This window comes from Schistocerca americana, chromosome 1, assembly GCF_021461395.2.
Source record: "Schistocerca americana isolate TAMUIC-IGC-003095 chromosome 1, iqSchAmer2.1, whole genome shotgun sequence".
NCBI classification, from domain to species: Eukaryota; Metazoa; Arthropoda; class Insecta; order Orthoptera; family Acrididae; genus Schistocerca; species Schistocerca americana.
In genome coordinates this window covers 416,949,456-416,964,283 of record NC_060119.1, presented here as the reverse complement: position 1 = coordinate 416,964,283, position 14,828 = coordinate 416,949,456, and the positions used below count along the sequence as shown (strand labels likewise).

Below are 14,828 nucleotides of genomic sequence, written 5' to 3'. Positions count from 1 at the left end.
GTGCATCAACTTTGAATAGTGCATGCCGCCACAACAGGCAATATACTGTTTGTGAGATGGCTCTGCTGGTTTGTTTCGGTAGCGTAAGGAGTTGTGCTACATACCATGCCCGTTATAGGATGTAAGTATTAATCAGTTGGATTCGTTGATGGAGGTCGAGTCGTCGATCAGTGTGACTCACGCAAAGTCCTCTGATGCGCGTGAGAATCCGCCTGCACGTGAGTGTTAACATGCGCTGCGGACAGGCAGTCACCTCAAGACCCAAGGTACGTTGATCCCCTACAATCCGGAACCATGGGCGCTCGATGGTCAATGATCGTGGTCCTAGTGGGATTAGCACCATTTTGTTGGATTTTAAAATGGCACCGGATGCTCGTTCATAAACGTGGAGGACTCGGCGAACTGAATCGATGTCCCTGGCGTTTGCTACAAACACACCTACACCATCCGCGTATGCCGCACTGCGGAAGGTGACGCCTGGGAAAGGAACACCATCGACCATCCGTCCGATGTCACGCAGCACGGGGTCCAAAGCGATAAAATACACTGACAAGGGACACCCTTGTCGAACTGATCATCTGATGGGAACTGGTCGTGATCTGCAGCCGTTCACAATGATTGTGGAATTTGCTCCATCCAAGAAGTGCCGGATGACTCTTATGAAGTGCTCCCCGAAACCCATCCGCGACATAACGGCCAGCACGTAAGGATGGGACACCCTATCGAAGGCACCGGCGAAATCTAGGGATCAATTGCAGCCGGGGTACGAGCGTCGGCGGTGGGTGAGTAAGACAGCATCACGGTATATAGAAGCAGTGGTGAAGGTGGTTCGATTCGAAACGCCACATGATTGAGTGGGACAAAGTACCTTATTCGTTACCTGTTTAAGACGTGAAGCCACACTTCGTGCCACCAACTTATAAACAGTGTTAAGAACGGTGATGGGACGTATGTCTCTAGCCCGACAGTCGCCTGTGACCTTTGGATTAAGGGCAATACATACAGCTAGAAAATCGGCGGGTAGCTCGCAACCAGCAAAAATCTCCTCGCACATTTTGCAGAAGTGGTCTCCTAACAGGCCGGAAAACCTAGCACTTCAATTAGTGCTGGAATGGCACAATCGAAGGGCGGTATCCTTGCCGAGTACCGCCAGAGATGAAAAACCGCAGTGTCAGGGCCTAAATGCTTGCAGCATGTACGCTCCACATGTGGGGGTCACACACGGTGGTGCGGGCCGATATGGCAACAGGCGACCGTCGAAAACATCGCAAAAGCAAGTGCCGGAGGGAACGACAAAATACGAGAGCACTCGTCAACAGCCCAGTACCACCCTCCATGTCGAGGAGTAAACTGCGACTCCCATTTGAACGCCGCTAGCTGCCAGGCCAGTGGAGAAGCCGTGAGGCCGCCCCACAGCAGCGCCAGGCCGGAGCGAGCTATACTGGCACGAGCTACACCTAGCCGAGTGCTTACATCGTCCACCGCCTACTGTATATGTGTGTGTGCGTGTGTACCACGTATTCTGCGTGCGTGCGGCGGCGACGACGACGACGACGTTCGCGAGGAGCTAAGGTTATAACTCCAAAAAATATTATTAAAATTATCTGCGATAGGACCATAAGAGACGCTAACGAGGCATCCGAAGGCACTGTCCTGTGCCACCATAAATTACCAGCCTAGCGTAATGCGGCTGCAAGTGCGGTCCGGCTAACCGCAAAAAAAAAAAAAAAAAAAAAAAAATTCTTAAGATAATCTTAAATTAATTAAAAGAAATCGTGGTGTGTAAGCAACTAACTACTGGGCACATCAACAACTACGACAAGTTTTGCTACCAGCGGAATATCTGATCACTGCAGAATGTTAACCCATTTCAGGCTGTGTTTTAATTAATATTAGGTGGGCCGATCCCGACGGTACTGCAATGCCGAGCCAACCCGCGACAGAGGTGGAGCTCCGTCATAAGCCAAAAATGAGTTTAATATTCTGGTCGTGCAATGCAGGACGTATCAGATATTAAGCTGATAAGAACAGATACTACACTTTTTTTCCCTCCTACCTCCCCTATAGGCCTACCTTTTCCTCTCCAAAAATGCCGCCATTCTCTGGTGTCGACGCAGCACGTAAAGCAGGGTGTTGTTAGCAGCAAGACTTATTGCCATAAACCGAAAATAAAAGCGGAGGCATACTCTGCTATGCCTCAGGGGGCGACGACACACTCCTCAGAAACACACTTCCCTCTGCAGGTGTGAGGCAAGTGATGATGTTAAAAACTAAATAGAAAGAAATAAATAAAGACAGAAATGAAGGCAAAAAAAAAAAAAAACAGCGACGGTAGCACACTCAAACGAAACTGGCGAGATAATCCCATAGCCCATAGAATTAACGAAGTAATAATCCTCTAAGATAGATTATGTGCTTTCCAATTTTCCAATAATTTTTCATACAACGTTCACACAATTTCCATGTTACCAATTTCCATATTATCAGTATCATAGAACAGTCTACTCTAGTGAGGCCCAGAAGGCCAATATCAAACCTGGGGTATGGTTAAGTCAAGAGTAGTTTGAAAGTCCGAGTGACAAAGATCCAGGGGTACACTCAGGCAATTCTTATACGAGGTGCCTTACTCAGCCTGGAACACCTTTTGATAACCATGAACCATTGCAACTTTAAGAAATCTTGCAAAAGTAATGGTATATTTCCGGTCACATTCCGCCTGGCGATGCTGGCTCCAAAGGTAGTCCATGAAAGAGACAGCATCGGTGAGGCAAAAGTCATAGATCGTGAAAATGGTGTGGCCCAAGAGCCACACCACTGCGTTATGTCGTTTTCGGGGGTTGGTCTGAATATCAGGGGTAAGGAACCAGTCGATTGGCACATAGTCCAGTGTAGTCCCACCGATCAGCGCTAATAGCACACGTGCAAGGTCCCACACTTCTGTGACGTGAGGGCATAAGAGACGATGCTCTCTGGTGTCTACGTCACCACATCGGCCGCAAGCAGCCGAGGGCCATAGGCGGATGGCCGCCAAGCGATGATTAGTGGGTATTAAATTGTTTACAACGCGATACCATAGCGCTGAAACTTCTGTGGGGAGGGCTGGGTGGTTGATATTAGCCCAAGCTTGGTGCCAGATGACCGACGGTCGTCTGTCCTCCAATTTATGTGGTGTGGGCTGGCTCTCGAAGCGCCTAGTAAAGGCGCTTCGATGTGCGTGCCTTGTCGGTGGCCACTGTTAGGACGTAACTTTGATTGAGGTAATAGACCTTGACTGCCGTCATCCGGAATGTAATATGTGTCAAACATACTGGTTCACGCGCCGATTGTGGGCGATAACGGTCGAAAAGCACCGCTGTTGTCCCACCTGGGTCAATCTCACGCAAAGTGGCGATACGGTGAATCAGGATTGCCGCACATTTGCGGGGAAAGTCAATGAGTCCAAGGCCACCATCGACCTTTGGCAGTGTACAAGTCTGTGCATCAACTTTGAATAGTGCATGCCGCCACAACAGGCAATATACTGTTTGTGAGATGGCTCTGCTGGTTTGTTTCGGTAGCGTAAGGAGTTGTGCTACATACCATGCCCGTTATAGGATGTAAGTATTAATCAGTTGGATTCGTTGATGGAGGTCGAGTCGTCGATCAGTGTGACTCACGCAAAGTCCTCTGATGCGCGTGAGAATCCGCCTGCACGTGAGTGTTAACATGCGCTGCGGACAGGCAGTCACCTCAAGACCCAAGGTACGTTGATCCCCTACAATCCGGAACCATGGGCGCTCGATGGTCAATGATCGTGGTCCTAGTGGGATTAGCACCATTTTGTTGGATTTTAAAATGGCACCGGATGCTCGTTCATAAACGTGGAGGACTCGGCGAACTGAATCGATGTCCCTGGCGTTTGCTACAAACACACCTACACCATCCGCGTATGCCGCACTGCGGAAGGTGACGCCTGGGAAAGGAACACCATCGACCATCCGTCCGATGTCACGCAGCACGGGGTCCAAAGCGATAAAATACACTGACAAGGGACACCCTTGTCGAACTGATCATCTGATGGGAACTGGTCGTGATCTGCAGCCGTTCACAATGATTGTGGAATTTGCTCCATCCAAGAAGTGCCGGATGACTCTTATGAAGTGCTCCCCGAAACCCATCCGCGACATAACGGCCAGCACGTAAGGATGGGACACCCTATCGAAGGCACCGGCGAAATCTAGGGATCAATTGCAGCCGGGGTACGAGCGTCGGCGGTGGGTGAGTAAGACAGCATCACGGTATATAGAAGCAGTGGTGAAGGTGGTTCGATTCGAAACGCCACATGATTGAGTGGGACAAAGTACCTTATTCGTTACCTGTTTAAGACGTGAAGCCACACTTCGTGCCACCAACTTATAAACAGTGTTAAGAACGGTGATGGGACGTATGTCTCTAGCCCGACAGTCGCCTGTGACCTTTGGATTAAGGGCAATACATACAGCTAGAAAATCGGCGGGTAGCTCGCAACCAGCAAAAATCTCCTCGCACATTTTGCAGAAGTGGTCTCCTAACAGGCCGGAAAACCTAGCACTTCAATTAGTGCTGGAATGGCACAATCGAAGGGCGGTATCCTTGCGGAGTACCGCCAGAGATGAAAAACCGCAGTGTCAGGGCCTAAATGCTTGCAGCATGTACGCTCCACATGTGGGGGTCACACACGGTGGTGCGGGCCGATATGGCAACAGGCGACCGTCGAAAACATCGCAAAAGCAAGTGCCGGAGGGAACGACAAAATACGAGAGCACTCGTCAACAGCCCAGTACCACCCTCCATGTCGAGGAGTAAACTGCGACTCCCATTTGAACGCCGCTAGCTGCCAGGCCAGTGGAGAAGCCGTGAGGCCGCCCCACAGCAGCGCCAGGCCGGAGCGAGCTATACTGGCACGAGCTACACCTAGCCGAGTGCTTACATCGTCCACCGCCTACTGTATATGTGTGTGTGCGTGTGTACCACGTATTCTGCGTGCGTGCGGCGGCGACGACGACGACGACGTTCGCGAGGAGCTAAGGTTATAACTCCAAAAAATATTATTAAAATTATCTGCGATAGGACCATAAGAGACGCTAACGAGGCATCCGAAGGCACTGTCCTGTGCCACCATAAATTACCAGCCTAGCGTAATGCGGCTGCAAGTGCGGTCCGGCTAACCGCAAAAAAAAAAAAAAAAAAAAAAAAAAAATTCTTAAGATAATCTTAAATTAATTAAAAGAAATCGTGGTGTGTAAGCAACTAACTACTGGGCACATCAACAACTACGACAAGTTTTGCTACCAGCGGAATATCTGATCACTGCAGAATGTTAACCCATTTCAGGCTGTGTTTTAATTAATATTAGGTGGGCCGATCCCGACGGTACTGCAATGCCGAGCCAACCCGCGACAGAGGTGGAGCTCCGTCATAAGCCAAAAATGAGTTTAATATTCTGGTCGTGCAATGCAGGACGTATCAGATATTAAGCTGATAAGAACAGATACTACACTTTTTTTCCCTCCTACCTCCCCTATAGGCCTACCTTTTCCTCTCCAAAAATGCCGCCATTCTCTGGTGTCGACGCAGCACGTAAAGCAGGGTGTTGTTAGCAGCAAGACTTATTGCCATAAACCGAAAATAAAAGCGGAGGCATACTCTGCTATGCCTCAGGGGGCGACGACACACTCCTCAGAAACACACTTCCCTCTGCAGGTGTGAGGCAAGTGATGATGTTAAAAACTAAATAGAAAGAAATAAATAAAGACAGAAATGAAGGCAAAAAAAAAAAAAAACAGCGACGGTAGCACACTCAAACGAAACTGGCGAGATAATCCCATAGCCCATAGAATTAACGAAGTAATAATCCTCTAAGATAGATTATGTGCTTTCCAATTTTCCAATAATTTTTCATACAACGTTCACACAATTTCCATGTTACCAATTTCCATATTATCAGTATCATAGAACAGTCTACTCTAGTGAGGCCCAGAAGGCCAATATCAAACCTGGGGTATGGTTAAGTCAAGAGTAGTTTGAAAGTCCGAGTGACAAAGATCCAGGGGTACACTCAGGCAATTCTTATACGAGGTGCCTTACTCAGCCTGGAACACCTTTTGATAACCATGAACCATTGCAACTTTAAGAAATCTTGCAAAAGTAATGGTATATTTCCGGTCACATTCCGCCTGGCGATGCTGGCTCCAAAGGTAGTCCATGAAAGAGACAGCATCGGTGAGGCAAAAGTCATAGATCGTGAAAATGGTGTGGCCCAAGAGCCACACCACTGCGTTATGTCGTTTTCGGGGGTTGGTCTGAATATCAGGGGTAAGGAACCAGTCGATTGGCACATAGTCCAGTGTAGTCCCACCGATCAGCGCTAATAGCACACGTGCAAGGTCCCACACTTCTGTGACGTGAGGGCATAAGAGACGATGCTCTCTGGTGTCTACGTCACCACATCGGCCGCAAGCAGCCGAGGGCCATAGGCGGATGGCCGCCAAGCGATGATTAGTGGGTATTAAATTATTTACAACGCGATACCATAGCGCTGAAACTTCTGTGGGGAGGGCTGGGTGGTTGATATTAGCCCAAGCTTGGTGCCAGATGACCGACGGTCGTCTGTCCTCCAATTTATGTGGTGTGGGCTGGCTCTCGAAGCGCCTAGTAAAGGCGCTTCGATGTGCGTGCCTTGTCGGTGGCCACTGTTAGGACGTAACTTTGATTGAGGTAATAGACCTTGACTGCCGTCATCCGGAATGTAATATGTGTCAAACATACTGGTTCACGCGCCGATTGTGGGCGATAACGGTCGAAAAGCACCGCTGTTGTCCCACCTGGGTCAATCTCACGCAAAGTGGCGATACGGTGAATCAGGATTGCCGCACATTTGCGGGGAAAGTCAATGAGTCCAAGGCCACCATCGACCTTTGGCAGTGTACAAGTCTGTGCATCAACTTTGAATAGTGCATGCCGCCACAACAGGCAATATACTGTTTGTGAGATGGCTCTGCTGGTTTGTTTCGGTAGCGTAAGGAGTTGTGCTACATACCATGCCCGTTATAGGATGTAAGTATTAATCAGTTGGATTCGTTGATGGAGGTCGAGTCGTCGATCAGTGTGACTCACGCAAAGTCCTCTGATGCGCGTGAGAATCCGCCTGCACGTGAGTGTTAACATGCGCTGCGGACAGGCAGTCACCTCAAGACCCAAGGTACGTTGATCCCCTACAATCCGGAACCATGGGCGCTCGATGGTCAATGATCGTGGTCCTAGTGGGATTAGCACCATTTTGTTGGATTTTAAAATGGCACCGGATGCTCGTTCATAAACGTGGAGGACTCGGCGAACTGAATCGATGTCCCTGGCGTTTGCTACAAACACACCTACACCATCCGCGTATGCCGCACTGCGGAAGGTGACGCCTGGGAAAGGAACACCATCGACCATCCGTCCGATGTCACGCAGCACGGGGTCCAAAGCGATAAAATACACTGACAAGGGACACCCTTGTCGAACTGATCATCTGATGGGAACTGGTCGTGATCTGCAGCCGTTCACAATGATTGTGGAATTTGCTCCATCCAAGAAGTGCCGGATGACTCTTATGAAGTGCTCCCCGAAACCCATCCGCGACATAACGGCCAGCACGTAAGGATGGGACACCCTATCGAAGGCACCGGCGAAATCTAGGGATCAATTGCAGCCGGGGTACGAGCGTCGGCGGTGGGTGAGTAAGACAGCATCACGGTATATAGAAGCAGTGGTGAAGGTGGTTCGATTCGAAACGCCACATGATTGAGTGGGACAAAGTACCTTATTCGTTACCTGTTTAAGACGTGAAGCCACACTTCGTGCCACCAACTTATAAACAGTGTTAAGAACGGTGATGGGACGTATGTCTCTAGCCCGACAGTCGCCTGTGACCTTTGGATTAAGGGCAATACATACAGCTAGAAAATCGGCGGGTAGCTCGCAACCAGCAAAAATCTCCTCGCACATTTTGCAGAAGTGGTCTCCTAACAGGCCGGAAAACCTAGCACTTCAATTAGTGCTGGAATGGCACAATCGAAGGGCGGTATCCTTGCGGAGTACCGCCAGAGATGAAAAACCGCAGTGTCAGGGCCTAAATGCTTGCAGCATGTACGCTCCACATGTGGGGGTCACACACGGTGGTGCGGGCCGATATGGCAACAGGCGACCGTCGAAAACATCGCAAAAGCAAGTGCCGGAGGGAACGACAAAATACGAGAGCACTCGTCAACAGCCCAGTACCACCCTCCATGTCGAGGAGTAAACTGCGACTCCCATTTGAACGCCGCTAGCTGCCAGGCCAGTGGAGAAGCCGTGAGGCCGCCCCACAGCAGCGCCAGGCCGGAGCGAGCTATACTGGCACGAGCTACACCTAGCCGAGTGCTTACATCGTCCACCGCCTACTGTATATGTGTGTGTGCGTGTGTACCACGTATTCTGCGTGCGTGCGGCGGCGACGACGACGACGACGTTCGCGAGGAGCTAAGGTTATAACTCCAAAAAATATTATTAAAATTATCTGCGATAGGACCATAAGAGACGCTAACGAGGCATCCGAAGGCACTGTCCTGTGCCACCATAAATTACCAGCCTAGCGTAATGCGGCTGCAAGTGCGGTCCGGCTAACCGCAAAAAAAAAAAAAAAAAAAAAAAAAAAAATTCTTAAGATAATCTTAAATTAATTAAAAGAAATCGTGGTGTGTAAGCAACTAACTACTGGGCACATCAACAACTACGACAAGTTTTGCTACCAGCGGAATATCTGATCACTGCAGAATGTTAACCCATTTCAGGCTGTGTTTTAATTAATATTAGGTGGGCCGATCCCGACGGTACTGCAATGCCGAGCCAACCCGCGACAGAGGTGGAGCTCCGTCATAAGCCAAAAATGAGTTTAATATTCTGGTCGTGCAATGCAGGACGTATCAGATATTAAGCTGATAAGAACAGATACTACACTTTTTTTCCCTCCTACCTCCCCTATAGGCCTACCTTTTCCTCTCCAAAAATGCCGCCATTCTCTGGTGTCGACGCAGCACGTAAAGCAGGGTGTTGTTAGCAGCAAGACTTATTGCCATAAACCGAAAATAAAAGCGGAGGCATACTCTGCTATGCCTCAGGGGGCGACGACACACTCCTCAGAAACACACTTCCCTCTGCAGGTGTGAGGCAAGTGATGATGTTAAAAACTAAATAGAAAGAAATAAATAAAGACAGAAATGAAGGCAAAAAAAAAAAAAAACAGCGACGGTAGCACACTCAAACGAAACTGGCGAGATAATCCCATAGCCCATAGAATTAACGAAGTAATAATCCTCTAAGATAGATTATGTGCTTTCCAATTTTCCAATAATTTTTCATACAACGTTCACACAATTTCCATGTTACCAATTTCCATATTATCAGTATCATAGAACAGTCTACTCTAGTGAGGCCCAGAAGGCCAATATCAAACCTGGGGTATGGTTAAGTCAAGAGTAGTTTGAAAGTCCGAGTGACAAAGATCCAGGGGTACACTCAGGCAATTCTTATACGAGGTGCCTTACTCAGCCTGGAACACCTTTTGATAACCATGAACCATTGCAACTTTAAGAAATCTTGCAAAAGTAATGGTATATTTCCGGTCACATTCCGCCTGGCGATGCTGGCTCCAAAGGTAGTCCATGAAAGAGACAGCATCGGTGAGGCAAAAGTCATAGATCGTGAAAATGGTGTGGCCCAAGAGCCACACCACTGCGTTATGTCGTTTTCGGGGGTTGGTCTGAATATCAGGGGTAAGGAACCAGTCGATTGGCACATAGTCCAGTGTAGTCCCACCGATCAGCGCTAATAGCACACGTGCAAGGTCCCACACTTCTGTGACGTGAGGGCATAAGAGACGATGCTCTCTGGTGTCTACGTCACCACATCGGCCGCAAGCAGCCGAGGGCCATAGGCGGATGGCCGCCAAGCGATGATTAGTGGGTATTAAATTGTTTACAACGCGATACCATAGCGCTGAAACTTCTGTGGGGAGGGCTGGGTGGTTGATATTAGCCCAAGCTTGGTGCCAGATGACCGACGGTCGTCTGTCCTCCAATTTATGTGGTGTGGGCTGGCTCTCGAAGCGCCTAGTAAAGGCGCTTCGATGTGCGTGCCTTGTCGGTGGCCACTGTTAGGACGTAACTTTGATTGAGGTAATAGACCTTGACTGCCGTCATCCGGAATGTAATATGTGTCAAACATACTGGTTCACGCGCCGATTGTGGGCGATAACGGTCGAAAAGCACCGCTGTTGTCCCACCTGGGTCAATCTCACGCAAAGTGGCGATACGGTGAATCAGGATTGCCGCACATTTGCGGGGAAAGTCAATGAGTCCAAGGCCACCATCGACCTTTGGCAGTGTACAAGTCTGTGCATCAACTTTGAATAGTGCATGCCGCCACAACAGGCAATATACTGTTTGTGAGATGGCTCTGCTGGTTTGTTTCGGTAGCGTAAGGAGTTGTGCTACATACCATGCCCGTTATAGGATGTAAGTATTAATCAGTTGGATTCGTTGATGGAGGTCGAGTCGTCGATCAGTGTGACTCACGCAAAGTCCTCTGATGCGCGTGAGAATCCGCCTGCACGTGAGTGTTAACATGCGCTGCGGACAGGCAGTCACCTCAAGACCCAAGGTACGTTGATCCCCTACAATCCGGAACCATGGGCGCTCGATGGTCAATGATCGTGGTCCTAGTGGGATTAGCACCATTTTGTTGGATTTTAAAATGGCACCGGATGCTCGTTCATAAACGTGGAGGACTCGGCGAACTGAATCGATGTCCCTGGCGTTTGCTACAAACACACCTACACCATCCGCGTATGCCGCACTGCGGAAGGTGACGCCTGGGAAAGGAACACCATCGACCATCCGTCCGATGTCACGCAGCACGGGGTCCAAAGCGATAAAATACACTGACAAGGGACACCCTTGTCGAACTGATCATCTGATGGGAACTGGTCGTGATCTGCAGCCGTTCACAATGATTGTGGAATTTGCTCCATCCAAGAAGTGCCGGATGACTCTTATGAAGTGCTCCCCGAAACCCATCCGCGACATAACGGCCAGCACGTAAGGATGGGACACCCTATCGAAGGCACCGGCGAAATCTAGGGATCAATTGCAGCCGGGGTACGAGCGTCGGCGGTGGGTGAGTAAGACAGCATCACGGTATATAGAAGCAGTGGTGAAGGTGGTTCGATTCGAAACGCCACATGATTGAGTGGGACAAAGTACCTTATTCGTTACCTGTTTAAGACGTGAAGCCACACTTCGTGCCACCAACTTATAAACAGTGTTAAGAACGGTGATGGGACGTATGTCTCTAGCCCGACAGTCGCCTGTGACCTTTGGATTAAGGGCAATACATACAGCTAGAAAATCGGCGGGTAGCTCGCAACCAGCAAAAATCTCCTCGCACATTTTGCAGAAGTGGTCTCCTAACAGGCCGGAAAACCTAGCACTTCAATTAGTGCTGGAATGGCACAATCGAAGGGCGGTATCCTTGCCGAGTACCGCCAGAGATGAAAAACCGCAGTGTCAGGGCCTAAATGCTTGCAGCATGTACGCTCCACATGTGGGGGTCACACACGGTGGTGCGGGCCGATATGGCAACAGGCGACCGTCGAAAACATCGCAAAAGCAAGTGCCGGAGGGAACGACAAAATACGAGAGCACTCGTCAACAGCCCAGTACCACCCTCCATGTCGAGGAGTAAACTGCGACTCCCATTTGAACGCCGCTAGCTGCCAGGCCAGTGGAGAAGCCGTGAGGCCGCCCCACAGCAGCGCCAGGCCGGAGCGAGCTATACTGGCACGAGCTACACCTAGCCGAGTGCTTACATCGTCCACCGCCTACTGTATATGTGTGTGTGCGTGTGTACCACGTATTCTGCGTGCGTGCGGCGGCGACGACGACGACGACGTTCGCGAGGAGCTAAGGTTATAACTCCAAAAAATATTATTAAAATTATCTGCGATAGGACCATAAGAGACGCTAACGAGGCATCCGAAGGCACTGTCCTGTGCCACCATAAATTACCAGCCTAGCGTAATGCGGCTGCAAGTGCGGTCCGGCTAACCGCAAAAAAAAAAAAAAAAAAAAAAAAAAAAAAAAAAATTCTTAAGATAATCTTAAATTAATTAAAAGAAATCGTGGTGTGTAAGCAACTAACTACTGGGCACATCAACAACTACGACAAGTTTTGCTACCAGCGGAATATCTGATCACTGCAGAATGTTAACCCATTTCAGGCTGTGTTTTAATTAATATTAGGTGGGCCGATCCCGACGGTACTGCAATGCCGAGCCAACCCGCGACAGAGGTGGAGCTCCGTCATAAGCCAAAAATGAGTTTAATATTCTGGTCGTGCAATGCAGGACGTATCAGATATTAAGCTGATAAGAACAGATACTACACTTTTTTTCCCTCCTACCTCCCCTATAGGCCTACCTTTTCCTCTCCAAAAATGCCGCCATTCTCTGGTGTCGACGCAGCACGTAAAGCAGGGTGTTGTTAGCAGCAAGACTTATTGCCATAAACCGAAAATAAAAGCGGAGGCATACTCTGCTATGCCTCAGGGGGCGACGACACACTCCTCAGAAACACACTTCCCTCTGCAGGTGTGAGGCAAGTGATGATGTTAAAAACTAAATAGAAAGAAATAAATAAAGACAGAAATGAAGGCAAAAAAAAAAAAAAACAGCGACGGTAGCACACTCAAACGAAACTGGCGAGATAATCCCATAGCCCATAGAATTAACGAAGTAATAATCCTCTAAGATAGATTATGTGCTTTCCAATTTTCCAATAATTTTTCATACAACGTTCACACAATTTCCATGTTACCAATTTCCATATTATCAGTATCATAGAACAGTCTACTCTAGTGAGGCCCAGAAGGCCAATATCAAACCTGGGGTATGGTTAAGTCAAGAGTAGTTTGAAAGTCCGAGTGACAAAGATCCAGGGGTACACTCAGGCAATTCTTATACGAGGTGCCTTACTCAGCCTGGAACACCTTTTGATAACCATGAACCATTGCAACTTTAAGAAATCTTGCAAAAGTAATGGTATATTTCCGGTCACATTCCGCCTGGCGATGCTGGCTCCAAAGGTAGTCCATGAAAGAGACAGCATCGGTGAGGCAAAAGTCATAGATCGTGAAAATGGTGTGGCCCAAGAGCCACACCACTGCGTTATGTCGTTTTCGGGGGTTGGTCTGAATATCAGGGGTAAGGAACCAGTCGATTGGCACATAGTCCAGTGTAGTCCCACCGATCAGCGCTAATAGCACACGTGCAAGGTCCCACACTTCTGTGACGTGAGGGCATAAGAGACGATGCTCTCTGGTGTCTACGTCACCACATCGGCCGCAAGCAGCCGAGGGCCATAGGCGGATGGCCGCCAAGCGATGATTAGTGGGTATTAAATTGTTTACAACGCGATACCATAGCGCTGAAACTTCTGTGGGGAGGGCTGGGTGGTTGATATTAGCCCAAGCTTGGTGCCAGATGACCGACGGTCGTCTGTCCTCCAATTTATGTGGTGTGGGCTGGCTCTCGAAGCGCCTAGTAAAGGCGCTTCGATGTGCGTGCCTTGTCGGTGGCCACTGTTAGGACGTAACTTTGATTGAGGTAATAGACCTTGACTGCCGTCATCCGGAATGTAATATGTGTCAAACATACTGGTTCACGCGCCGATTGTGGGCGATAACGGTCGAAAAGCACCGCTGTTGTCCCACCTGGGTCAATCTCACGCAAAGTGGCGATACGGTGAATCAGGATTGCCGCACATTTGCGGGGAAAGTCAATGAGTCCAAGGCCACCATCGACCTTTGGCAGTGTACAAGTCTGTGCATCAACTTTGAATAGTGCATGCCGCCACAACAGGCAATATACTGTTTGTGAGATGGCTCTGCTGGTTTGTTTCGGTAGCGTAAGGAGTTGTGCTACATACCATGCCCGTTATAGGATGTAAGTATTAATCAGTTGGATTCGTTGATGGAGGTCGAGTCGTCGATCAGTGTGACTCACGCAAAGTCCTCTGATGCGCGTGAGAATCCGCCTGCACGTGAGTGTTAACATGCGCTGCGGACAGGCAGTCACCTCAAGACCCAAGGTACGTTGATCCCCTACAATCCGGAACCATGGGCGCTCGATGGTCAATGATCGTGGTCCTAGTGGGATTAGCACCATTTTGTTGGATTTTAAAATGGCACCGGATGCTCGTTCATAAACGTGGAGGACTCGGCGAACTGAATCGATGTCCCTGGCGTTTGCTACAAACACACCTACACCATCCGCGTATGCCGCACTGCGGAAGGTGACGCCTGGGAAAGGAACACCATCGACCATCCGTCCGATGTCACGCAGCACGGGGTCCAAAGCGATAAAATACACTGACAAGGGACACCCTTGTCGAACTGATCATCTGATGGGAACTGGTCGTGATCTGCAGCCGTTCACAATGATTGTGGAATTTGCTCCATCCAAGAAGTGCCGGATGACTCTTATGAAGTGCTCCCCGAAACCCATCCGCGACATAACGGCCAGCACGTAAGGATGGGACACCCTATCGAAGGCACCGGCGAAATCTAGGGATCAATTGCAGCCGGGGTACGAGCGTCGGCGGTGGGTGAGTAAGACAGCATCACGGTATATAGAAGCAGTGGTGAAGGTGGTTCGATTCGAAACGCCACATGATTGAGTGGGACAAAGTACCTTATTCGTTACCTGTTTAAGACGTGAAGCCACACTTCGTGCC

General features: G+C 49.3%; 4 non-coding genes across 4 annotated transcripts; all 4 read right to left on the bottom strand.

The window, feature by feature from the left end:
- Positions 1-1,891: 1,891 nt before the first annotated feature.
- Positions 1,892-2,091, bottom strand: LOC124554407. Its single transcript, XR_006968392.1, has one exon. It is a non-coding gene; the product is annotated as a U2 spliceosomal RNA (small nuclear RNA).
- A 3,278-nt stretch (positions 2,092-5,369) lies between these two features.
- LOC124554396 lies at positions 5,370-5,569 on the bottom strand. The gene has a single exon (XR_006968382.1). It is a non-coding gene; the product is annotated as a U2 spliceosomal RNA (small nuclear RNA).
- Positions 5,570-8,848: 3,279 nt separating this feature from the next.
- On the bottom strand, positions 8,849-9,048 carry LOC124554385. Its single transcript, XR_006968371.1, has one exon. It is a non-coding gene; the product is annotated as a U2 spliceosomal RNA (small nuclear RNA).
- Positions 9,049-12,333: 3,285 nt separating this feature from the next.
- On the bottom strand, positions 12,334-12,533 carry LOC124554373. Its single transcript, XR_006968360.1, has one exon. It is a non-coding gene; the product is annotated as a U2 spliceosomal RNA (small nuclear RNA).
- Positions 12,534-14,828: the final 2,295 nt, after the last annotated feature.